Source organism: Myiozetetes cayanensis, unplaced genomic scaffold, assembly GCF_022539395.1.
Source record: "Myiozetetes cayanensis isolate MyiCay16 unplaced genomic scaffold, myiCay2020 scf5-8, whole genome shotgun sequence".
NCBI lineage: Eukaryota > Metazoa > Chordata > Aves > Passeriformes > Tyrannidae > Myiozetetes > Myiozetetes cayanensis.
The window spans coordinates 64,785,331-64,812,051 of NW_026087742.1; the positions used below are offsets into that span (position 1 = coordinate 64,785,331).

General features: G+C 35.8%; 1 long non-coding RNA gene across 1 annotated transcript; it reads left to right on the forward strand.

The window, feature by feature from the left end:
- Positions 1-1,198: 1,198 nt before the first annotated feature.
- Positions 1,199-25,418, forward strand: LOC126648548 (uncharacterized). The gene is made up of 3 exons (XR_007630828.1): positions 1,199-1,323; positions 20,432-20,496; positions 25,360-25,418. It is a non-coding gene; the product is annotated as an uncharacterized LOC126648548 (long non-coding RNA).
- Positions 25,419-26,721: the final 1,303 nt, after the last annotated feature.

The window sequence follows — 26,721 nt, forward strand, 5'->3', positions numbered from 1 at the left end:
TTCAATATTCATGTTGTCATAATAACTGAAACATTAATCTCTACCTCAGTTTACAACACATAAGTTTCCAGCAGAACTTCCTGATAATGTGCCTCAGTTAACATGCTGAAGTCTCAAAAAACAAACAAAAAAGTGATTCTCATAACTCCTCTGTTAGAAATTTTAATAATTTTATTAGTACAATCACTAGGTAGAGAATAAATGCAAATTTTATAACCTATTTAGTAGATACTGCCTATGTTTGAACACTTCTTCTGTGCTTCTACAGATACCATCCATCAGTGCTCATCTCTCCTAAATAGCCTATCCCCTTATTCACATTTATTTGAAATATTTGAAATAATAGGAATATATTTTAGACTGAATACAACTAATATAATTTGTGCATTCTTACTTTTCACAATATATTAAAAAATCCTCTGAAGAAAATGGCATATTCGTGACAGATGCCAGAAAAGGCAGAAAAAGAGCTGAATCCAAGATTCCCATAATATGGAAGAAAATTTTAACTAGCTCATCTGTTTTTAAAAAAATAAATTACCCCCTACTATGACAAGAGGATTGAGGGAAAAAAGTCATATTTGTAATTGCTTAGGCTCTAGAGAAGGCAAGATTTCATTTGTAGACACTTTCTCCCAAAATCTTTTACTTGTTATCTAAAAATAAAAAAACATTAGTCAATCTACCAGTTTCTGCCATCCTTCTCTTCATCATATTACTATTACTGTAAGTTCTACAAGGATAGTGGTTAGAATTGTAACTAGATGCTACAAGGGTGATTTTTTTTCATGACTGGGTACATCTTTGTAAACAAGCAAAACAAAATCAGTCACCCCAAATGATAATTTCACTCCAAGGTGTGAAGAGCATTGTGGACTTCTGTTCAAATGACTTGTTGGCTGTTCTGCAGCATCACGTAAAGTTTTCAGGATTTATATAGAAAGAAATTTTTGAGGGGTGGTAGGACAGACCAACAGCTTAAGGAAATTTTGAAACTCTATGCTAAGTCCTTTGGGTGTTACAGAAAAAAAAGTCTTACAGAGCTGTGGTGGGTTTAATCTAGGCCTTCCTTGGTTACCAGTTTGTAACCAAGGAAGAGGCAGTGTTCCCAGTATTCCATACGATTTTTATGTAAATCAGGGTATAAATAAGAAGGGAGGAGAGGTCTTCACTCTCTTCTCTTCTGGCGAGGTTCGGGAACAGTGGGTCCTTGCGTTGGTCTCGCTTATCTAAGGCCGAGGCCTGCAGCGACCACTGGCCTGCCACGTGGGGGTTCGGAGAGTGCTGGCTGTGTCTGCCAATCCTGCTTTTCCAAGGGACGTGGTGAGATTTGTTTTACTAGTTATTTTACTAGTTCTCAGGTTTGATTGCATATATCTGCTCGGTGTCCCTTTTTTTGTCTCCTTTTGTTCCTTTTCCCCTTTCCCTATCCCTTCGGGGGGGCGTTTGGATTCCTTTTTGCTGTGTACATAGCATCTTAACTGTAATATACATCAAATATATATATTTTTATATAACTAGCTTGATTTTGGGGTTCTTCAATTTGCATAGTTTTTTTCCTTTGCCCTGGGGGAAGAAGGAAAGGGGAAGGGGCGGGGGTTGCTACTGGGGGTGCGGGCATTTGGCAGGGAGCCAAGTCCGAACCATCACAAGAGTGTAGTCATGAAGAGTCAAATTTTCCCCCCCCCTCAAAATAGTATACAATCCTTTACATTTTAAATAAATCAGAATTGGTTTATTTCATTAATTTATATCAGTCTAAAAGCTTGATTTTATTATATTAAAATTATATTTATTATGTCATTATAAAATATATCATCATAAAATATAGAATATACTATTACAGAGTGGTACATATAGGTTCTGTTTTCAGAAAAAAAAGCACCTTAGTCCAAATGTGTAAGAAAAAATTACCAACTAATATGCTTAGGAGAATAAAAGAAAAGACCAGGGCTATTTCTGTCAAAACTGTGTCTGTTTTCAAAGAATACCAAACTTTTTTGTCTCTGAATAAAACAAAAGTCAAACTGCAGAAAACCACTTTAATCTCAATTCTAAGTTTCCTTAGCTCTCACTTGGAGCTTTCTATGTTATCCAGATTTCTCAGGCAAAATTCTCACTCTCATGCATTTGCTAATTCTCCCATTCTTTTTTAACCTGCACACACCCATGTATATTTGGATTGAAATCTAATAATATTCCCCAGCTTTAGGTCAAAAACCTATTGTTTTAGCCTTCTGATTTTATAAATGCATGTAACTGTTTGTCACCTTAAAAATAATTCCATTCAAAAAAATTTTAACTAAATTGAGATCAGAATGGGGCTTGGAATTATAAAGAGTACAGTATAAAGAAGTAGTGTATTTTAACTTGATCTTTATTCTCTTCTAGGAAATTGAAAGGAATACATTAGTTTTCTAATAAAGTTGTCCATCTCCTTATTTTTCTTGTTAGATGCATCCATACTCTGTGATATCCTAAATTTGGTTTGTCTTTCCTGCTCATATGAGTAACCTTAGACATGTAACATGAAAAAATTTTCAACTGTTGTTTTTAGTTTCCAAAAGTTTTAGACTATGGTCCAAGGTGCTGCTAGCTATTCTTTACACAACAAAATATTTTCTGGAAGAATTTTGTTCTGTTTTCCAAAGAGTTAATCTGCAAAATTGGCCCTGACAGTGACCCTGGCCCTGGTGTCATGAGTGCCCAGAGAGCTGGTGAACATCACAACTAGACCTCTCACGATCATATTTGAGAGATCATGGAGATCAGAAGAGATGTCTGAGGAGTTGAAGAAAGAAAATGTCACTTCAGCCTTCAAAAAAGTCAAGAAAGAGGACCCAGGGAACTACTGGCCCATCATCCTCACCTCAGGTTGAGGGACATGATCATGCCCTTCTACTCAACCCTGATAAGGCCACATTTGGAGTGCTGTGTCCAGTTCTGAACTCCTCAGTACAAAAAAGGCATGGAGGTCCAGGAGCAGGTCCAGTGGAGAAGTGCTTAGTTGATCAGTGGTCTGGAGAATCTCTCTTATAAGGAAAGGCTGAGGGACCTGGGCCTGTTCAGCCTTGAGAAGAGATGACAGAGAGGGGGCCTCATCATTGTGTTTAAGTAGCAGAAGGGAGTGTGTCAAGAGGATGGAGCCAGGCTCTTATTGGGAGTGTCAAACAATAGAACAAGGAACAGGAGCAAGGAAGAGACTAGAAAAAGGATGTTCTACCTGAACATGAGGAAGAATTTTTTTATTGTGTGGGTGGCCACACACTGCAACAGATTTCCCAGGGAGGTTGTGGAGTCTCCCTCACTGGACTGGACATATTCAAGGACTATCTGGATGCAATCCTGTGCAGTGTGCACTAAGATGACCCTGCTTGAGCTGGGAGAGTGGACCAGATGACCCACTATGATCCCTTCCAACCTGACCAATTCGGTAATTCTGCCATTTGTGAAAACAAAGAAAAAATAATAATAATGGGAATTATATAAAATGCACTTTTATTGGAAAATCTGATGCTAATAATATGATCAGTTGGTGAAGTGATAGATACATCATGACATAAAGGAGTTATCTTCAAATATCTGATAATTATCTTCAATTTATCTATTAGTTTTTGTGATCTAGGGAGGGTTTATATATAATGGTGGGAATAGTTCCTCATGGTGAGAGTTAAAAGCAAACAACAATAATAAAAATGTACAATCAAACGGGTGAGTGTCGAATCTTCCAGGGGAATTCAAAGCAAAAAACCTCTCAAGGTAACAAAATATGCTATTAATTGCAAGGGAAAAAAAAAATCTATGGACGGTGAGACGATTATAAAGTCAATGAGATGGCAGTGTTATATCAACAGTGTTATATGTAGTTTAGTGTTACATCAACATTCTAAACCACTGTCTGGGACATCTACATATTATTGGGAATTAAGGACATAATTTTCATGAGGATAACAAAACCCATAACTTAGCAGTGACTGAGTGCTTAAGTTTAATGAACGGTTCCAACAATACAGTTAAAAATACATATGCCAAAAAAAGAGCTAAAAACCCCAAACATTCTGATCCTGGTTGAATTAATACAAACTTTTAAATTATTAATTAAAATGTATCAATAAGTCATGAAGGAACATTGTTTCTCTGATCTCAAAGCTCTCCAAATTTGTTATAAAATGTACTACCTCTTTTTTCTGTGGAGAGTTTTTGTGGTGAACATTATAATGTAGTGATCTGATTACACAAAGATTAACAAAGGAGATAGTGTTGTCACTTAGGTGTTTGGGTTTTGGTGGTTTGTTTTTTGTGAGTTATAGTCCAGTCCTATATTTTGTTTCCTTTCTTCCATTTCATTGATAGAAATCTCTTTTCTGCAGACATTTCCTTGGCCTCTGCCATATTGATTGCTCAGAGAATAAGTCTTCTGATTGCACTCTACTTGGGAGATTGTTAAGGCAGAACAAACCTGGAGATGCTAAGCAGGGTCACTGGACAGTCCTTCATAAATATTCAAGAGAAACAAACATTGTGAAAGACACTAATGCTGATAGAATTCACAGATATGCTAAGTAAGAATAAAGTATTTCCTGCAGAGAGCTCCTGTAGGGATTATATGGCCTTCTGCTTTAATGAAGTTACACTTCTGACTAATGGCAAATGATGTTAACATTTCCCTTTCAATACCAAGGACTATTTCTTTATTGTCTAAGAAATGATGGGGGAGGGGGGAGAAAAGAAGAAGAATTCTAAGCTGAATTACAAGCCTCTATAAGAATTCTAAGGAAGAGATTGCATTAACTTACAAAGTCAATTTCCATCAAGAGTTTAGGTACAAGTCCTTGATTATGAGACACAGTATTTGCAATTCACAGAAGTAAACACGATTATTACTTTTGCTGCTACCTAAATAATAGCAAAAGTATATGTAAAATTAAAAATAAACTTTTCTTTGTAGAATGATTTCATACAAATCAGTTGAAACCCTCTAGATTATCCACTGGATTATTTTATGAAGGCCACAATTCACCCTGAGTATTTTACATACTAGTGTAAAAACTGAAAAAGAAGTATGTTTTTCTAAAATACATAGTCTAAAAGTCTATATTATTTTTGTAAAATTTTGCTTATTATACTTCTAGTCACCATGCCACATTGATAATATGCATTTCATTTTCATTTTCTTCACAGTTCTGGCACCAAATTTTGGGAATCTTCCTTAGTCTTTACTCAAACAGAGAGTCACTCACTGGATTGAACAAATATATATAGAACAGTTTTGCTAGAGTTTTAGTCTTGTACCTCACTTAACTTGAATATTTTAAATAGTTTCAATGATGTTACTCAACCACATTCAAGTAGTAATATAAAGATCATAGAAATCTATCCCCTGAAAAAGGTCCTCAGTCTTCCCTTTTTAAAATTTCTACCCTTTAAACTATGACTAAATAGCAGTGAAAACTAGTTGTCTTTTTCATTAGACAACCTTTTTTACAAGTGTTTTTTTAAAAATGATAAGATATATACTGAAAATTATAGCAAATAAATAAGAATTTTCCTAGAAAGAGGAAAAAAAGTATTGAGGATTTGTGAGTGTGCACAAAGACACATGAACTAACCGGTCTAATAGCAATGAATCAGACAAAGAAAAAAGGGTGTTAGATTCTGTTAGCCACCAGAAAGTGTCCAGTCAAGTGTGCAAATTTGTTATATGTGTTAGCATGACATATTATAGGAGCTATAGGTTTCAAGAATTAACTCTTGCTAGTGTCTGCTTTTCCTCTCTACGCAATATATTTTAATGCCAGCTTGGATTAAATGACAGTCGAATTTTGGCCCAGGTGTCATAAATGACAGTTTTACAGCAGAGGAAAATCTTCCTTTTCTGTGACTTTGATTATTCGGTTACATTGAGGACTAGTAAGAAAAGATCCTTTCAGTTTCTGTGCCAAAAATTTTTCCTTCTTACTGTCATTAATAACATTTTAAAAAAGACACCAAAACCCAAAAAACCTTCTCCACAAGCAGCATTTGAGGGTCAACTAAACTATAAATGTTATGAGGGAGAGGAAGCAAAGTCATGATTCCATTTTATTATCCCACCACGAGAGGATGGAAGAGCTCTGAAAATTACTTTTCAAGAGCTAGAAGGGCAAATACAAAGCAACTTTGCTGCTGCTGCTCTCAGTTTTAAGCAGGGAACTAGACTTATCTGTGACTTTTAATGCTCTCTAAATCTGCACCCCTCAAAACCCTAATATCAATAACTAAATGTCGGTAGGAATCTTCTCAGTTGCTTTATACATTTAAAAAAATAACTTGTGGAAATCCAACCCTTTAACACAGTTGGCATGGAGAAAGATAATTTCTGATGTAGACCATGTCTTCCAGAAGGGCCTGTTGTTTTCTATTTACTTTATGAGGACCCTTCGTTTCCCGGTCAGGGCCACTCCCGGGCAGGTGGGGCTCGTTAGCCCTTAAAGGCAACCCACCTACGTCCTAAGGACCTCGCTGCCACCGTCCAAGCTCGCTTGGCCCCGGCAGATGAACCTTAGGATTAAAGGGTGGGCTCAGTACCGCGCACACTGTGTCTCACCTAAAAAAATCCAATGCGCAGGCTGGAAGGTGGAAAGACCTTCCCCGGATCTTCGCTCGCGAAGACTGGCCATTATTATTATTATGAGGACCCTCAAATTTAAATATCTGAGTTAGGTTAGGAAAATCCTACCCTCACAAGTCTTAATGATTGTCCTACCAAAGGTTTAGGCTAGTATATTTCTACTTGATATCCAGGAATATATATCTTGCCAATTCACATTTGCTTCGGAAGTTGCATTACTGCGTAAATATTTATTGTTTTCTATTTTTTTTTTAATATGCTGGGAAATATTGGCAAAATTTCATTCACTCACAAATTCCAACTAATAAACTTAAACGAAAATAAAAATAAATTAAGCATTTAAAGTGTCATTTTTGATGGTTTTCATTACTTATACAAAACTCTTAAATGCACTGGAGAAATAAAAATAAAAAAGGTTTTATTAATTTTGTTTTGGATTTATTAGGTAAAACAAAGTATCATCTGTGTTTCAGAGCCTGATTGATTTTCTCTAACCACCATGTAATACCTCCCAACCTACACAAATTATTTGGTTAATTTTTTCTCTCATTTAGCAGAAGAGAAAAAAACCTCTTACCTCTTTAACTTCCAATCAGTTTAACTTACAATCAGTTTCTCATGAAACTTACAAAGAAGAAAATATTTTCTTCAGTTGAAGAAAGGAACTGCTCTTAAAACTTAGCAGAATAGTCCTACACATTGATTCTAAATATTTAACCGGTATTCCATCATTTTAACAGATTAGGGGCAGTGCTTCTTTTTCTTGGTTTAAATTACTCTGATGGTTTGTTGTTCAGTTAGGCAATAAAATACTTGCTGTCATAATTTCTGATTTAACTTGAAATGGATTTATATTGATCTTTTTTTTTTTAATAATATACATGAAAATCATTAAAGGTATTTTTGAACCTTCCTCAGTGCGGGAGGTTGGACCAACCAATCTCTGAAGCCTTTTTCAATCAAACATCCCAGTGAATTGATTAACAAAATAATTTACAGTGTATTTTACAGAGCTACATGCATATACACGTTCACATACACATTGTGTATAACACAAATTATTTATTTACATGCCATATGAAATAGTAAAAAGTAATTCAACTTTTTTAATCTAGTGGTTGGGCATCCTGTGGCCAGTATAAAGTTGGCAAGACACACAGTATATAAGTGAGAAATCCAGATTCTAATTGTCATTATAAGTGTATGTTTTCAGGTTAGTTTGATAATTGTTTTCTTAAAAGCCACTGATATTTAGTAATAAATAACCCATGCATTGTTATACTATTTTTAGATTTATAATTTTTTCCTATTTTCATCTTGATTTGTCTTTGATCCTTTTAATTACAAATGTCTAAGTACATAGCCTGAAAAATGAAAATACCTTAGAGGTGGGCAGTGAAACCTAGATCAGGTCATTATAACCTCTATTTCTGTTAATTAGGCAGTGGGTGTCCTGTGGCCTTTTGACACTCATGCAAATATCATTAACCAGCTCTGTTTGTTTGGGACAGTAATATCGCTACTGTTAAACTCAGTCCCAACCTGGATATTGGCATTGATTTTTCTCTCAACATCCTCTGTTCAGAAATAAAACTTCAGAGGAATGAGGTACCTTCATGTGAAAATGAAGGTGATCTATGGCTCAATGTCCAGATGGAGATAAGTTATGAATGGTGTCTGCCAGGTGTGTCCATACTGGGTGGGACCAGTACTGTTCAATGTCTTCAACAATGAAACAGACAGTGGGATCAGGTGCATCCTCAGCAAGTTTGAGGAAGGCACCAAGGGATGGGGTGTCATTCAGAGGGACATAGACAAGCTTTAGAAGTAGGCCTGTGGGAACATTGAGAGGTTCAAAAAGGCCAAGTGTAAGATCACAACACTAAGTGCAAGGTCCTGCACCTTGGTCGGGACAAGCCCCGGTATCGATATAGACTAGGGAATGAAGGGATTGAGAGCAGTATTTAGGGATTCTGTTGGGTGAAAGGCTGGACATGACCCAATAATGTGTGCTTGCAGTCCATAAAGCCAACTGTATCCTGGGCTACATGAAAATAAACATGGCCAGCAGGTCGAAGGAGGTGCTTCTGTCCTTCTACTCTGCACTTTTGCAAACCAAACTGGAGTGCTGAATCTAGCCCTGGAAAGACACAGAAAAGACATGGACCTGTTGGAGTGGGTCCAGAGGAGTCCACAAAGATGACTGGAGGAATGGAACATCCTTCCTATGAGAAAAGACTGAGAGAATTGGGGTTGTTTAGGCTGAAGAATAGAAGGCTTTTGGCAGACTTGATTGTAGCATTTTCAGTATTCAAAAGAGGGCTTATAAGAAAGATGGGAATGAACTTTTTAGTAGGGCTGTTGTGATAGGACAAGAAGCAATGGTCTTAAAGTAGAGTACATTCAGACTAGATACAAGAAAGAATTTTTATACAATGAAGTTAGTGAAGTACTAAAACAGATTTCTAAGAGAGCTAGTAGACGCCCTATCCCTGGAAACACTTGAGATGGGGAGGGAAGGGGCTTTGAAGAATCTGTTCTAGTGGAAGATGTTCCAGCTCATTGCAGGGAAGTTGGAATAAGTGACCTCTAGAGGTCCCTTTCACCCAACCTATTCTATGATTCTAAAAAACCCTGGAAAGCTCTTTTTCACCTTGTCTGTCCCTGAAAATGTCACCACCCATGATGGCTTCATGTTGTGTTAAATGCACAACAAGATAAGCCTCATCTCAGAGAGTTTCAGTCCTGGGAAAAGGCAGAAAATGAATGAAACACATAGATGTAAGACAATGTAAAACAGCATCTGTGCATGAATGAAATAATTATGGACACATTTGAGCAGCTGATACACAAAATAGCCCAAGTTGGAATTTTGAGGATTTGAAGGAAGGAAAAGTTGAAACTTTCTTACTATGCACAAATAATTGACTTTATCTGTAACTGGAGTATATGCACAGATGTATAGCCTGAAAATTTTGTCTTACATTGAAAAATTAAAAAAAAAAATAATTCAGAAAACAGATTAGTACCACAAGTAGTTGTCATGATTTACCATTAATTTAACCAATATAGTACAATGCATAAGAAAATTCAGCTGATTAAAAGGGCTTCATGGTGCTGACTTTGTAGGAGCTGAAAGATATTACAGTAATCTGAAGCATGTCCAGTCAATTCTATCATTTATAATAATGAAATTAGGAGATTTCTAAACACACCAACACCTTCTTGTAGTTAAGAAATGCAAGAAAATACAAGGACAATACTTTCCCCAGCACACTGTGAAATGGTTCTGTCTTCGTTAAGGCTGAAAATGGTACTGACCTATTTTTTAAAATAGCATCACCACATACATAGTGCTAAAGTAGCAGAAAAAATAAATGTGTTCCCTTGGATGCAGAGTGCATGTAAAAGCTTTTATGTTTAAAATGCTTTCTTTTAGATGATGTTTAATAAATGCAGAATATGGGAAAGGCAGAATTCCCTTCTTCCCCACTCCCCTTCACAGTCAAGATAATAAAAAGGTTTCCTATAGAAATGAGCTACAATAGCTTCCAAGAGCGCAATGACTTTGTAGACAAATGCACAGTCATAACACACAATAGTTCACATTCAACACTGGACGCAATAATTATTTTAATGAGAAAGATAATGGTTAGTCAAGACACTGGAGCTGGTCCCTTACTATATTAGAGAAATGTTTTGTGAGTTTAAAATTTATCATAGGCATCCCCCCAGACAGTGAAGGAAAGAGCTTATGCTCAGTGATTTTACAGTTACTGTATCTGGTGCATAGAGCACAATGGGCACAGAGCATAGTCCCATGTGTCAAGTAAAGAACTCTGAATCAGAGCATTCCAGCAGAATATTGGTTCTTTAAATTAGGGCTATGCTCTAGCATTGCTGCAAAAACTGCACCACACTGAAAGGATTAATCCAGGTGTAGTCTGAAGAATGAGTAGGGAAATTCACCCTATCTAGGTAATGAAGTCTCATTATGCTCACACATTTGGATAACGTTCTTGAAAATCTATTTGTGGTGCACCTTAAGTAGTTATTTGTGATTATGAAAAGAAGATAGCAGTGCTGCTAGCTCCACAGGATATAATTTTCTTTATTTTACAGAGGACTAAATAACTCAAGTAGAGAAAAGGGGTGGTGAATCAGGACAAAATCTAGCATTAACAAAGTTTTTGTTTCATTTTACTTTTCCTTTCTTTCACTAGTAAGCTTCAAAAACCACATTACCTTACTTTATTTTTATATCAAAAATCATCCAGTATCCAATAATACAAGAGACTCAGGACTGCTTCTGCTTCCTGCTCCCAGATACAACCAATAGGAAGGTTGGTGACATATTCCCATCAGGAACATGCACACATATCACACATACATATATATATATATATATATATATATACACATAGCTATATATATATATACATACTGCTGCTGGCACACAATACCTCCAACCTGTGGTCTCATCTATGTAGCCAAATTATTTAGACCCCTCTTTTCAACTGAGAATGCGCAATTCCTTATCTTCTACATTGCGTGTGTGTTACTAAGTTATTGGGAAAACCTCAGTAGGGTTCTGAGAGCACTTCAGGAAACACTAACGGCAAGTTGTTGAAAACTGTACAGGACTCGTGTACCAGCATTTGAAATAGTGCTTCAGTCCATTCTGAATAGAACTTACACCTTCAACCACTTCTCATGCTTTCCAGGTATGCCTTAGATCATGACTCATAAAGATAAAGCATAAAACTATCTTTCTGATTGGTTACACTCCTGCTTCTGACATAGTGTATGAGTAGGGAATTGGACTTGATGATCTTTATGGGTGTCTTCCAGCTGGAGATATTCTATGATTCTGTAGCATATTTAATAAGTGGATTAACAAGTCTGTGGCTAAGTGGGGACCACTGGATAAACAAAAAGCAAAAAAGGAGACCTAGTTCAGAAAGAGACTGGACAAAACCATAGGAATTAGGCCATTTGTGGTTCTGCAGTGCTGTGATCTTCAGCTCAGTGAGCCCCTAAGTGATGGTTTCCAAAAGCTCAGGTGGTTCATTAATGAAAAGTCACTGAATAAAAGCTTCTTTACCACACTCTTTCCAAGAGCATCCACTTTCACGATCTTGCTTGCATTGACATTAAATCTCATGCATTACATCAGCTATATTTTTGACATTTAATCTGGGGTGATTTAAAGGCAATATTGGAAAAATAAGGTACTTCAGTGATCCTTTCTTTTTTAATGGAAAATATGTTAGTATACAATCAACGTGTAGGAGAGAAGAAATCCAGCTGGACTGTCTACATAAAGTCCGTGAAGGAAGAAGGGAGTGTACAATATGGTTTTTCCTTTCGTAACTTCTACGATTCTTGTAACCTTTACCCACTCGTAATTTGACACTCCCACAAGGATACTTTTAGGTACTGAAAGGAGGCACACTAGGATAACTTCACATTACTATGTGCATATTGTTATTCTTAGTAATACACACCATATATACTATATACTCAGAAATACATATTACAGATATAAAAAAAATAAAAACCTTAAAGAACCCGAATAGTTGATGGCTTATAGTCCAAGATCTGAAAAGTGAATGCAACCATAATCAATACTCAGGGTAGTAATCAATGCACAGTATGTAACCCATAGTTAGCAAAGGACTCAAGAAGCATGTGAGGCCTAACTACTACTTCTGCAAAAGGCAAAGAAAGCTTTACTCACACTGTAGATTTAACAGTAATTAGAGTCTTAGAGAGTTCACTAACAGCCCACCCTTTCATCAAGTACCTAAATAAGTAATTAATTTTTTTTTATTATTATTTTTTTGAGACCTTTATGAGGAAAATTTTAACACTTAGTCCTGATGTACTTTTGAGTATCCTGGGCAGGATTTACTGGATCTCCCACACCCAAGAACATTTAAGTCCAGGTTTATATTACTTATAAAGCTAAAGAGATGAAGGGACACAAAGAGAAGAGGACTGATACATACAGACCATTGATTCTTTCTGTCTATTCCAAACAGATTTCCTTAGATAGACTGAGGTCTTGAGCCAGTGAGTGAATAAAGATAAGCTGGGTTTAACATAGCTGTAGACAACCATTAAAATTAATGTAATGAGAGTTCATTTTTACATGGAAAGAATGTCCCCCTTCTACTCAGAAATTGCTGCTGTTTTATTTTTGCTTTTGCTTAGTACAGTGCAAAGACATACACATGTGTTTCCTCATGGATGCTTGCCTTTGTTCCTGCCTGTTTTGTTGTTCAATTAGTATCAAACAAAGGTCAATCTGATAAAGTATATGGTTGGTGTTTGTGTATGGAAAAACATAATGGAAAACTTGTAGTAACAGGAGTCCCATGTGCCAAAGAAAATGTTAAAAAGCCTCTCCTTAGTGACAAAGTGAGCTTCATTTGTACTGCATAAGTACCCTACTACAAAAGCAGTCTTGGACTTCCATGGGACCACTATGAATATGTTTATAATATGATTAGGCAGGCAAAGCGCTCCTAAAGTGCTGCATCACTAGTCTTGTGACTGTTATACTGCTGTAGTGGGACCTCTTAGATTTCTAGTGGGCTGAAATAGCACTACTTATAAGTGTACTTACATCTTACTTAAAATGAAGAGAATCTTGCTGGCTGATGTCATGAGGCTTGAACAATGATTTTAGTATTACGAATAGTGACAGATTTTTGCTCACTTTACTTCTGTGACTCAAATGGCAGCATTACTCCACAATTTTGGAATCCCACAGAGTAGAGTTCAAAATAAACCCCTGCTCACCAAAAAATAGAAAACATTTACTGATCAAACAGATTAATTTAATGCACATTTGTGAACTACTAATATGGTATTCTCTGGGGGGCAATGGAAGTATTGCTGTGGGACTACCAGTCGTGGTATTACACCACAAATGTTAGAATTTCTGGAGACTTCTAGATTTGCATTTTCTTTGTAGTTTAATTAACATAATTCGAAAACAAACTTAATTAGTGTTTTAGTACTATTCATTTTGTTTTGTTTTGTTTTTTAATTCCTGAAGAAATGTTTTTTCACTGGGGTAAGATATTGAGCTGACAATCCTGAAAAATCAATCTCTCTTTGAAGCTATACAATGACTATATATAAACCTAGTAACAAGCCAGGTTTACTGTTCAGGATGAGGGTTTTTTTAGGTTTTGGTTTTGTTTCTATTTTTTTCTCTCTCTGTCGGTCTTCTGTGACAGATCTTGCTCTGAGTTTCTAAATATGTGACTATCTGGGTTTCATTCTCCATTAACTGCTTAACAAGAGCTTTCAGGAAAGCATACCTTCTAAGTTCTCTAAAATCAGGCACACAGAACTGGTGTTACTACTCTAAATTAATAGACTATTATTCCTAAGGGTGGGATAACAGTAGGTATTCTTATGCTTTTCCTCTCCACAATAATGTTTAGTGGTTTTCCATGTCTTCTGTTTATGAAGTTTTGAGGCCCATGCAAGTATATTGTTCTAATGGAATACTGCTAAATGAATAGTCCTTAAAATGCTGTTTATGTCCACCAAAACCTTTATCCCCATTTCAGTTTACAAGTTTTGTATTCTTGGGGTTTTTTCTGAGTTTATTTATTTTCTCTTCTGGCCAAAGTGATCTTGGCAGAACATTTTTTCATCTTTTTTTTTTCACCAATTTTTTGCTTTTGCAGGCCAAACTAATAGTTGGTATCACAGATGAGGACCTTATTGATCCAACAGAGCCAGCAATGAGATTTTCAGATCATTTTATGCAGACTTCAAACAACCGATAGATGGTAAAAAATCCAAATTACTTATTACTTCAGCAGATATGAATTAGCGACGTGAAGGTGAAAGACTCCATTTCCTTCTACACTTTTTCTTTGTTATTTAGTTCTATTTAAATTGCTTTCATTTTTATAACATAAAAATAATTTTTGCAAAGGAAAATTAAATCTAACAGAGTAGTAAAAATGAAAGAAAAATTAGTCTACTTACAAATATACTTTGGTATTTTATTGGTTCAGTAAACGATACTGCCTACAAAACATCAGTTGTGAAGAAAGTTGAGAACTTCAATATAAAAAGTAAACAAAAGCCACAAGACATTTGTTACAAATGCTTCCAGCAGACAACTAACATCACTCAAGGAACTACAGTATGATCCCCTTAGTCTCACCTGGACAATTAAAATTTGGGTTCCTAATGAATCAGTCACTTGGCTCAGATGCTTAAAATCCTCATGTAGTCAGATTATATGTCTTTCAAAGCCTTTAGTAAAATTACATCTGGCTCACTCCGATACCTAAACAAGTCCACAAAATGCTTGAACTGAAAGATATTACTCAAGAAAATATTTTAGTTTCTCATGTAAGACCTTTTATTTTTCAGTTCTGATTTTGTGTAGACCTGGTTAATGCAGGTTCTGCTTACAATAATAAATTACAGATTAACAACTTAAACACAATGCCAAAATGTTACAGAATACATGGAAATCCATGGTCTTTTAGTATATTCCTTCTCTGCTCCAGCTGATTATTCTGTCTGTTTATTAGACTGCAGCATTTGCTTCTGTCAGCTGCTGTTGCGTATAAAGTTTTAGATTTCTTTTACTGCTTTAAAGACTAGGTAGCACCACATTTGCCAAAAGAGAAATGAAATTAATCAGGGCAAAATGGGTTGCTCCAATTTCTAAATCTTTCCCTGCATCTGTTAGATCCTAATACAATAAAGAGGTAGATGCCCACGTGGAGGGTACTATCAAGTCATGAAAAGACGTGTTGCATTTGGTGCTGAACACCAAGTACCAGATTTTCAGCACAACTGAACTGCTATAGTTTCATGGAAATGAATCACAGTGGTCACTGCAAATATAATACCAGTGGGAACTTTGGGGAGGGAGCTGGCTGAGCAGTGATAATCCAAGGTACCTCTTGTTAATGTTAGAGGTCAACTTGTTAATCAGAAGTTGTTAAAACAGTTGTTTGAAATGTTGCCACTGGACAGGATCTCTCTAAGCAAATGAGTAATCCCGACAGTACTAATGATACCAATTCATCACTGAGGTTCCATTTGTATGTTTTGTTGGTTTCAATCTGTTACAGGAAAATGGTGGTGACTGTTTGAATGCCTTTTTTTTTTTTTTTTTAATGAACATTTTAAGTACATAATTTTACTTCATTTGTGCCAGAAAATTGCCCAAACACCTTCATTAGAAATAAGGAAAATCTGTTCAATACTATGTGAACAGCAGGCAGTAGATGCTTTATTGAACAGAAAAGCTTTAACAAACCTTATCCTGTACACATGTTTGTACTATCAGTCTGTTTATGTACTCACAAGTTTAGGGAAAATATGGATGCTGCTACATAATAAACAGTGCTTTGCTACCTTTCCTTTTTATCCAGGTGGTTGATTATATGGTATGGGATATTTTTGCAGGTGGTATAGAAAATCATATATACCAGCTGCTGTACCCACTGAGCAGCACTTTGCTAAATGACACAGCACCAATCACATATAACAGCATCTAATGACTCTAGAGTGGTATCTTTACAAGATGTATCTTTTCTTTGTTGAGAAAGAGTCTTCAAAAAGACTTTTACCTACCTCTGTTTTTCTTGCATGCTGTGTTAGGGAAAAAATATTCAGGACAAATGTGATTTAAAAACCCCACAATAATACAAAGTTAGGATAGCAAAAATGAACTGCCTACTGGATGGCTTGGCATGCTGCCACTAATACTTGGCACTTGCTGCTGGCACTGGAGATGTTAGATGTACTAGCCACTGGGCCCTTCCTATAAGCACTTCACTGTCTAGAATCAATATCGGCATACTACATAAACAACTGGATGAGCCTTGTACAAAAATGATAGCAAATAGCATTTCAATAATTTCACATAAATCTGGAAATATAACAGTACTTGTCATTACTATTAGTATTATATTTGAAGGGCCTGATTATCACTGAGCAGCATTAAATTTAGCATCAGTCCTGCACTTGCTTTGCCTATGAGTATGATTGGAGTGAAGAATGTAGCAGTACAAAAATTCTCTTCAGCTGTTACCTTATGAAAGGCATCCAGAGTATTCGTTGTTCTTTGTGCAATTAACAGTCATATTGATCACTTGCTTATTTCAGTTAATAGTGGATAAGCTGTCTGCTTCCCATTCCTGCTGTAATTAATGAAAGTAGACATTAACTGTTGCTAGAACAACATAACTGCTTCTCTACCTCCTATACTTTTTGTTTGGGAGTGTGGGATATGTTATGGCCAAGTTTTGTTCCTGGAATAGACAGTATATTAAGAACTTTTCATAGCTAAATGTCACAGGTTTATAGCAGAATCACCATCATTACTTGCATTTTTCCTTCATTTTGACAGAGAAATTAATATTTTTAAGAAAAACATTGCCCACACCTGGACTCCCTGAAATTACTTGTGTTTTAGATAATGAAAGGACTGCTTCTGTCTCATAAAAAACAACATGGTTGCCTCTTTCTCATGAAACATTATTATAACACAACTCACTGCTATTGCAGGGTTTGTGTGAAAGACTCTTGAGATCACGTGCTTGTGCCACAATTCTAAGTTCTTGAAGTTGAAGGCTGGGCTTCAAGTCCTTTAAATCCATCTAAACATGGACTCTTTTACTCAGTTGGAAGCTGTCAAGTCACTGAAGAAGATTTAAACTACCACATAGAGTATTGCTTCCTGCTGTGGCTGATGAAGGAGATACATAGTAACTTTACACAGTGACATTATTATTTTCTTTCTTGTAATAATAAAATGTCCTCTTCTGTGCAAAAAGAATGTGACATTCTTATCAGTGCTTTGCCTTTGATAAGTACGATTAAGTAATACTAACTGTGGATAAGTTTTCTAATAGAAGGAAGCAGACCTGCTTCACTTCTGACATTACATGGGGCGGGATGAATATAATGAATGCAAACTGATGTTGGCAAGGGCAGAAACTGATGAGATAAATGGGCTGTGTGATGTCTGCATCTTTATGTCTCCAAAATATATGAAGTGGAGTGAAAGAGACTACTCCCTGTGTTAAATTATTCAGATTAATTAAAAAAAAAATAAAAAGAGAGAAAGGCAAAGGAGCAGCATATATAAATATATCTTCATTTACATTAAACTAAGCAGTAAAAGATGTTTGAACTTTTCCTGATTCTGGTCACACTTTTTTTTTTTTTTTTTAGGTATCCAAGACTTTTTTCTTCTTTTTCTTTTTCTTTGCTGCCACTAGCAGTCCTCTCAGGAGCACATTGACAGCTTTGAGCTGACAGAGAATCATTATAATCAGTATAAAAGATATAAAGTCAAAATGAGAAAGGAATTCATGTTTACAGTTGCAGAGACCACACACTGTGATAGTTTGCATTAGAAGCTCAGCAGGGGGAGTGTGAAAAGCTGTAGCATTATAGTAGATATGGGGGCTTTTTGAGATGAATAGGTCGTGTGTGTTCAAGTACCTGTCTAACATGTAACAATCACAAAATATTATCATATTCAGCAGGGCGATTATTGCTGCTGCATTGAATATGTAGCCTCTTAAAATCCTTCATGCTCTCAAAAAATAAAAAAGATACAGCATCAAGTGATGAATTCCCCGTAACCATATCAGTAGTACATTTCAGCACACATTGCCAGAAAAAGAAGAGACTAAGACGTACACATGAACAGATCAAAACAACATGGAACAGTTATGTCAGAGCAAGGTTTTTCCTTCAGGTAATTAAAAAAACTTTTTAGCCAAAATGCAGAAACAAATGTATGAAACAGAAAGAAAAAACAAAGCTTTATGTCCAAGTTCTGAAATCAAAAATTAATGTTATAATGAGCTGAAGCTTATAGTAGCTCAAAACAGGTTCGAAAATCCAGAAACTGTTGTCTGGGAAGATAGAAACACAGAGTAAAGATTCAAGACTGTGATAAGTACCTTCAGTTTTTAATTTCTTTCTTGTCTGTTTGTTACCTTGAGCTTATGAAATGAACTATAGGCAGTTTGAAATTACAAACAAATCCCTAAGAGACAGAGATCAAGCAGTAGAAGTTTGACTTCAAGGTTCTTGTTATGGTAGCAAAAGCTACATTTTATTCCCATTATTACAACACCATGTTGGAAGAATGTTAAGGTTACACATGAAGGCACTTCCAAGTTGTGAGATACCAGAAATACTTTTCTACTTTGCCCAGTGGAATGTACAAATTACTGTCTTCATTTTACAAATGAGTAAATCTAAAAGACAAAGATTAAGGCCAAAAGATATGCTTATTTTGGCTGCTCAGGTGGAGATACCAAGGACCTGATGGTCATAGTACTTAGAATTTAAAGGAGCAGTTGAAGTCCACTTTAGATACCAAAATGGCTTGGAATTATACATCTTCTATTAGTGGAGGTGAATCACAGAATCAAAAAATCCCATCCTAAATGTTCAAAGAACTTCTTCCATTGACTTCAGAGTCATTAAGTATTTTGGAATACAAAACTGCCAACAAGACAATGAAGAATGGCCAATTAGCAGATTGCATTTTCTATTTTGCCACAGCTAGTCTCAATAACCATCCCACTAAGTATCCGAGTATTTGACATTTTATATGGAAAAAAAATCAAGAAAGGAGTGCAGATAGATAGTTAAATAAATACACTTGCTCCACAGTCATAACTCCCTAAGGTCAGCACGTATGTCACAGTTACTTTAGGAAAAAAAGAAACTGAGGAAATAAACTTCTACACAGGAACCTGATCACCCACAATTCTTAATTCTTTGATTTTATCTAGTATCCGGTTTCTTCTGCTCCGAGGAGATTTATTTGTTACAGAGAGACATAGTTCCTGGTAGAATTGATGCAAGTTAATAAGCTATTTGTTCTTAGAATGAAGGACTAGTCCCCTTTTATGCTGATATTTACTGATGTAAGTGCTTGTTTCTAGTCATCTTCATCAACGATGTCCGGATAAACCTGAATGCTCAACTTCTTGGCTATGTTTTAGCATCATTCACAAACTCATGTGCCAGATGTGAAGTGACAGACATGCTGATAGTTATGAAAACACTAGCAACAGGTCATTCCCAAACGTGGTTTTTCCTTATAGAAGTTTGGGACACTTTCCCAAAATGGTAATCTAGGCCAAAGTCTCTCCTCTACAAGATGAGATGTAAGACCATGTCCCAAGTGAACACAATAAGAAACAGGCTACAAGGATTTCTGGGGCAGGCATTTCTCATTCCTGCTTGTGCAATTTGCTCTGCTATGCATCAAGTAAGACTCACTGAAGCAAAGAATTCAATCTTTCCAAGCAAATGTCCTAAGCACTGATTTCTAGAAAAAATGTGGGGGGAGGGCATTTCCATCCACCCGTCTTTTCTTTAAGAGTGGTCTGAAATGCCAGACTCTCAAAGAAGGGCTTTGATGCCTATTCCCAGAAGAAAGCAGAAAATAAACCAATCTTTTAAGGTAAGTATGGTAGTCAAAGTTAGGAGTCAAACCACCTAAGAGGGAGCTTAAATACTGGCATTATTCAGAATGCTTTCTTCAAATCTAATTGAAGGATGGAAAAAATTATAGTTAGATACTTAACTTAGGAGTTCAGAATTTCAGGAAAATAAAGGTTGTCGAAAAAGTACCCTAAAGAGTATTTGTCAGTTTAGTCAGAGGAAAAAAGCTGTAAACAAAATAGAGTCTATACACTTCATGGACAGAGAACATAGATGCAAGCTACTATTAAATCAAATAAGATAAAAACATATATATTTTATCACTAACCCTTGATTATCTCTGTTTAGACAAAATGTAACTGCAACTGAAAGAACAGCATTTTCTGCTAAGGAGGAGCAAGGACCTGCTGCAGGTAAGCAGTGGTATAGATCAGGCAAAGTGTCCTTACTTGAGAGAAACAATACTTCAGCAATTCCTCTCTCTTCTTCCATTTTCCATTTTGGTAGAAGCTGTGGCAGACTTTGACGTAGATATATGTTATCTCCTTCACATTTTGTCATATGAGAGATTCATTACAGATGTTAGATGTATGGATTTTGTTTTCTTGTTGTTGTACTCTAAAGTGAGTTCTCCCTAGCTCTTAAAGTTTCATTCTTATATGACCATATATGATCTGTGTTTATATTTTTGTGGCCTGAGAGATTGTCTTGGACCTTTTCAAGGCCTTTGAAACCTTCTTGAGTTTTTGCTCTTGGAGATCACACTGTAATACAGTACACAGTTCTAGAAGGAATATAAGATAAGACCCTTCCTGATTAATGTAGAGCCAGGATTTTAGTATTTTCATCTTTTCATAGTGTTCAAAATCAAATCTTCTTGCACCTACGAAAATGAATTTACCATTGTGCTATACCAGACAGAGACATTTTCGCTTCTTTCAGTCAGGTAGATACAGGGAGATGCAGCAAAAAGATGAAGTTACTGAAAGAGGAACAAAGTTAGAGAACTAGCCCACACTGTTAGCTGTTTTGGTTTGGTTGGGTTTTTTTAGTTGTTGAGTTGATGGTTTTTTGTTGTTCGATTTGGTTTGATTTTAGTTTGTATTCTATTTATATTTCATGACAGCTACATGGGAAGGAGAAAAGACCCAGTTACCATTTCCAAGACTACTAGTTTGTTTGCTATGTGTTTAATGTAAATTAGGTACCTAGACTTTGCATAACTCCTCCCATGAGTCTCAGTACTTGCCAAAGATCCTAGCATGAAGGCATAGCAAAATAGGATTTGGTAACACCTCATACTACTGTAATTCTTTAACCATCAGACCATGCATCCACTATATATACTTGAAATTAAATTGAACTCACCTAATTAAGTGGAAGTATTTCATAAACTCTTCTAAAATGAACTTCAGTATAGAATGTATGCCTCATCTATAGTTGCAATATTGCACAAAATTAAAATATTTCTTTTCCTCAATACAGTTCTGCATGAGTTCTCATTGTTATATGCCCAGCACAATATTCTTTGTGTTCAATTTCAGAACTGGCAAGTAACAATAAAAAAGCTTAAATTCTGTAGATAACTAAATAAATTAAACATGTCATAACTCCTAATTACCCACCAACTGAAATCGGTTTGTATAAGCAACATTCTATGTGCTATACTCATCTGAGCTAGTTACCCTAATTGTCTGGGCTTAGAGGATTATAACTGGGGGAAAATAAGGTATTATGTTGTATTACTAAGAGATTTTTCCTAGCGGGCAACAAAGGAAAACTATTAGAGCCACCCATTCACCTATCCCCATTAATATTGACATTTGGAAGAAACATTGCATGTTCATGGAAATGAACCACGTTTGACATCTGAAGGCTGATTTATTTCATATGAAAAACTACACTGTGTTGTAAGGATTTGTGTGCAATGCAAACTTGTTAAATACTTAACAGGGCATAACAAAAAAAAAAGTATTCTTTAAGGAAGAATGCTAGCAGCAACATTGCTCCAGTCTGATTGGTACATTAGCAGTCCTGGTTGTGATAGAAGAACATCAGTGTCAAGGAAGTCTCATTAAAAATCCTTTCCTTTAGTAGATAATGGACTGTGTGGTTGAACTGTGCTGCTGTTGGTTTTCTGTCTGTACTTTCTCATTTTAGTCTCTAAGCAAGGTTTCCTTATTAGCAAAATCTTCTGGCCAGAATATGAAGAACTGGATTAAACATCTGATGTTTACAAAATGCATTTGATTACATTTCTTATTTTCAAAAATCAGGGCTAAATCCAGCCTACTTATAAGTGAAAAAGTAGCTGTGGGGTGAGGTTAGTTACAAAATAGCATGTGGCCTTTGCCAACAACAGGATGAGGATTATTTTCTGAGGAATTAAAAATTAGATGCATCTTATTAAAAAAAAAAACAAAACAAAAACGAAAGAAAGCACTATGTGAAACATATATTCTCTGAAGACAAACTGAGACAGCTGGAGCTCTTCAACATGAAGAAGAGAAGATTCAGGGAGACCTAATGGCAACCTCACAGTATTTGAAGGGGTCCGACAAGAAAGCTGGAGTGGATCTTTTTACAAGAGCATTTAGTGACAGGAGAAGGGTAATGGCTTTAAACTGAAATAGGGTAGATTTAGATTAGATATTTGGAAGAAATTCTCCACTGTGAAGGTGGTGAGGCACTGGAACAGGTTGTCCAGAGAACCTATGGATGCCTCAGCCCTGGAGTATTCAAGGCCTGGCTGGATGGGCCTTTGAGAAATCTGATCTAGTGAAAGTGTCCCTGTCCATGGTAGAGGTGTTGGAACTAGATGATGTCTAAATTCCCTTCCAGCCCAAACCATTCTGTGATTCTTTGATTTAGCTTCATATAAGAAATGACAGTTGATGAAGCCCATTTAAAGCTGGGAGTCTCCAGGGAATGGGAAACCAAGTTCTATCCATCTGTTGAAATATCAGGACACAAACCTCAGAAATAGAGTATTTTCAAGTATTGCTTACTAAGAGTCATAGTTGTATTTTTGTTAAATGTAATCAATTGTCTAAGTAAAAATGCAAGTTAAGGTTTATGGGAAAGGTAACTAAACCAAACAATGTATTTGGGAAGAAGTGAACAAACCAACAAATAAAAATACTGGGCTTCAGTCACACATAAGTCTTATTTTTTCCGGATAGGTTATTGATCTAATGATAGACATTAGCCCTAACTATGAAATTTCCTCCTTTGGAAGGGATTTCCATTTGGTAAAAGACAGACCATTTCTCAGAAGTTGTTCTTTAGATGTCATGTGTGATTAAACTAAGCAACACAATTCCACAGGATATTCTGAAGGCCAGATGTCTAAATGAGCTTAAAAAGGAATGTGACAAGTTCATGGAAGAGAAGTCCACCTGGTACCATTAAAAACATTATGCTTGACTTCATCTGAGAAGTTCCAAAGCCATTCATTCGTGTATGTTGAGAAAGCTAACCAGTAAAGTTTCTTTGCTTCTGTATCCTTTCACGAGCAAACTGGGAGAAAAATCCTAGGTCACACTGACAGGTTGTCCCTTTTTTATATTCCTTTGTAATTATCTTATCACTTAGACACCTACCTACATGTTTAAACATTTGACGTAAGCTAGCTGAAGCCAGTGAGTCAAGTTGATGGTGCTAAATTTACTTTGTGAGGCCTAAAAGAGAACAGGAGTATTAAGTGAATTGTTTACTGATTAATTTTCAAATTCTCTGCCAGCAAGACCAGCCACCATTAGCAATTCCATTGATCACAGTTGCATTCTACCCAGACTAAATTATCAGAGTTGAATTTCAATTTCTTATAAAATATTACATTATACTATAACAAATTAGATACAAAAAATATTGTTCCCTGAAATGCATTTTAATATTAGCTAGGTGTTGAATAAAAGGGAAGAAGAATCAACAGGAGAAGAATTTGCAATTTTTCCTTCTTGCAACAGTACAGTAATTTCTGACCTATGGCTATTTTTCATTTGCTTTCTCTTCTTTCAATCCCTTTCTCTTGCCTCCTGGCTTCACCACGATCCAACTTCAACTGAAGAGATGGAAGATGTCCCTTAGCCTTTTGCATCCTCTAGTTTCTGCTAGTAGGAACTTTGAATCAGTTCCATAGTTACTGTACAAAAGGTGGGCATTTCTACATTATCCTCTTTTTGTCTTCTGACCCAGAAAAAGTTTGTTCATTTAATCATGTGCCTTCACATGAGAAGCCCAAGGTATGGGTCCTCAGAAGGAGGAACCAGCTCTAAAGACATGTTTATGCAGTTATTTCAGTAAGGCCCTAAATCTTCCATTTGAGGTTTACCCACTGAACCATCAACCTAATAAAATGTAACATGGTACAGTTTGGAGCTTCTCTGAAAGGTAAGCATTGCACTGCAGATAAACTGATAGCACTCAGAATCTGAAATTAAATACACCCTTCCTGCTGCAGGGATAAAAAAACCATAATAGGTCTGCAGTTCAAAGACTTCCAGCTGAGTGGTGTTTAGGAAGCTTTTTACTTATTTTGTTTAGGTAAGTTTTTACTTGGTTAGCTACCACTTCCAATTAAGACACTGAAACTGATGGGTTGAAACCCAAAAGGAAAACCTTTTTGGTTATGAGCTTTATTGTATTTTTTTTTTCTTTGTTTGAACTAACCTGAATTGCTCACAGTCTTTCAGAACTAAAAGTAATTTAAGAAGCTGTTCCTTGATGAATTTCAGCTATTAGATTCCATCTCCCAGCTTAGACTCCATAACTGACTATGTGTAGACAGGCTTAGTGTATGTTAACATATCAAACATGGACATAAATTTGATGTGTTAGCAGGTCTGCTCTGATTAAACTTCGGATCAAGAACTTAATTGCATCACTATATAAGCACATCCTTTATCAGATTACTAACCTGCAGAGAAGGGCAAAAAGGCAAATGTCTCTCTGTACATATGATTTTATATTGTTTAGTCTTATTGACTGAACCCTATTCAGCCTCAGAAACTCTTACTTCTTTGGAGTGATTGCATAGAGAACATAATCCCTCAATTTATAAAATCTGAATAAACTTATCTTGCACCTGTCATTTTCTGTTAAATGTCAGAACAATTAAATTGGCTCTGGAAACAAGCAGTCTGGATCTTGTCCTATATATTAGTTATTATAACTCAAATTAGAAGTCTATTTATGAACCAAACCCTAACACTTTTCTCATAGGTGAGATGGGAACAGAATCTTTTGCTAATAAGATTCTCCTTTCCTCTGAGCAGGTGCTGTCTCTGGGTAGCCTGGAAAGATGACTCTAGTGGACAAATGAATGAGACTGTAGCCAGGATAAGACCCTGGGAACCTGCTGAAAAGGAAAGAGCCTATATTAGGAAACAGCCTTCCAGCCATGGTGGTAAGAAAGAAGGAGATTTGCAATCTAACCAGAGGAGTTGCTCTAGTATTGCTAACTGCCTGGAACAGCTCAGTGAAAAGCAAGATGAAAAGGAAAGGTGTGTCTTTCCTACGAAATAGCCTGGATTTTATTCAATTAAAGATTAATTTTAATTCTTCTAGATTGCAAAAAACCATAGATTTAGGACTTTGGTCTCTTATGACATATTAATTTCAAAGGAAATTTACTAGAAGACTGTCTGATTCAGAGATCCACAACAAACACCCTTGATCATGCTAGATATTCACAGGTTTCAGAAAACAGGGCTTTAAGGACACGCATCTCTCTGTACTCCAGTATTTAGTAAAAATAGCTCCTGTCCCCAACAAGATTAAAATATTCAGGCTAATTTAATAATCAGTCCATGAATTACTATCACATGGCTCTAATGATGAGTTTATCTCATTTCATGAGGCATGCCAGTCTAGCTCTTGAATTTGGACTAATGTCTTCAAACTTGCTCAAGTGTATCATTTGGTCTAAGGAAAGAGGAACAGATGTTCTAGATCTCTCAGTTTTATACACACTACATTTTTTTGAAAAGAATATAAAGATTTTATTAAAAGTAAATATTGAAGATAAACATATTAAAAAGTCTAATGTTTCAGCCAAAGATGTTTTTTCTTGGTAGCCTCTAATCATTCTCAGAGAAAAAAATGAATAGGCTAGTTAACGGTGAAAGAACATTTTACCAATCATCAAGTATAATAAATTATTAGACTTTTCTTTGTATAGTGCTTTAATTAAAAACTAGCCTATTCTGCTCAAATGTGATAATGTACTTTATTTGATTGATTAAGAACCCCTGAAATTCTACATGTCACAGAAAATAAACTCTTTTTTTCTAATTAGAAAAATTAATGTTGGTTGGTGTTAAAATATTACATGTTTGTTGGACTGAGATGACATAAGATCATCTTTAAGCCTATTCAGTATAAAAGACAAAAGGCAAATTTAAACTTAAAACATACCAAATTGCCCAATAATTTTATAGAAAAAGTGAAGGAAACGAAATGTAAATATGTTTGTTGCATTGTGCATGATTTGGCCCCTTATAGACCTATGTACTTGCTTAATGTGCAATTTACACAGCACCTCTAATTCTGATGGCTTATTTTAAAATGTAGAAAGTTTAAAAACAATTTGTACATTTACCTTTGAACTCTCTATGGTAGTTGATGGATTGTCATGT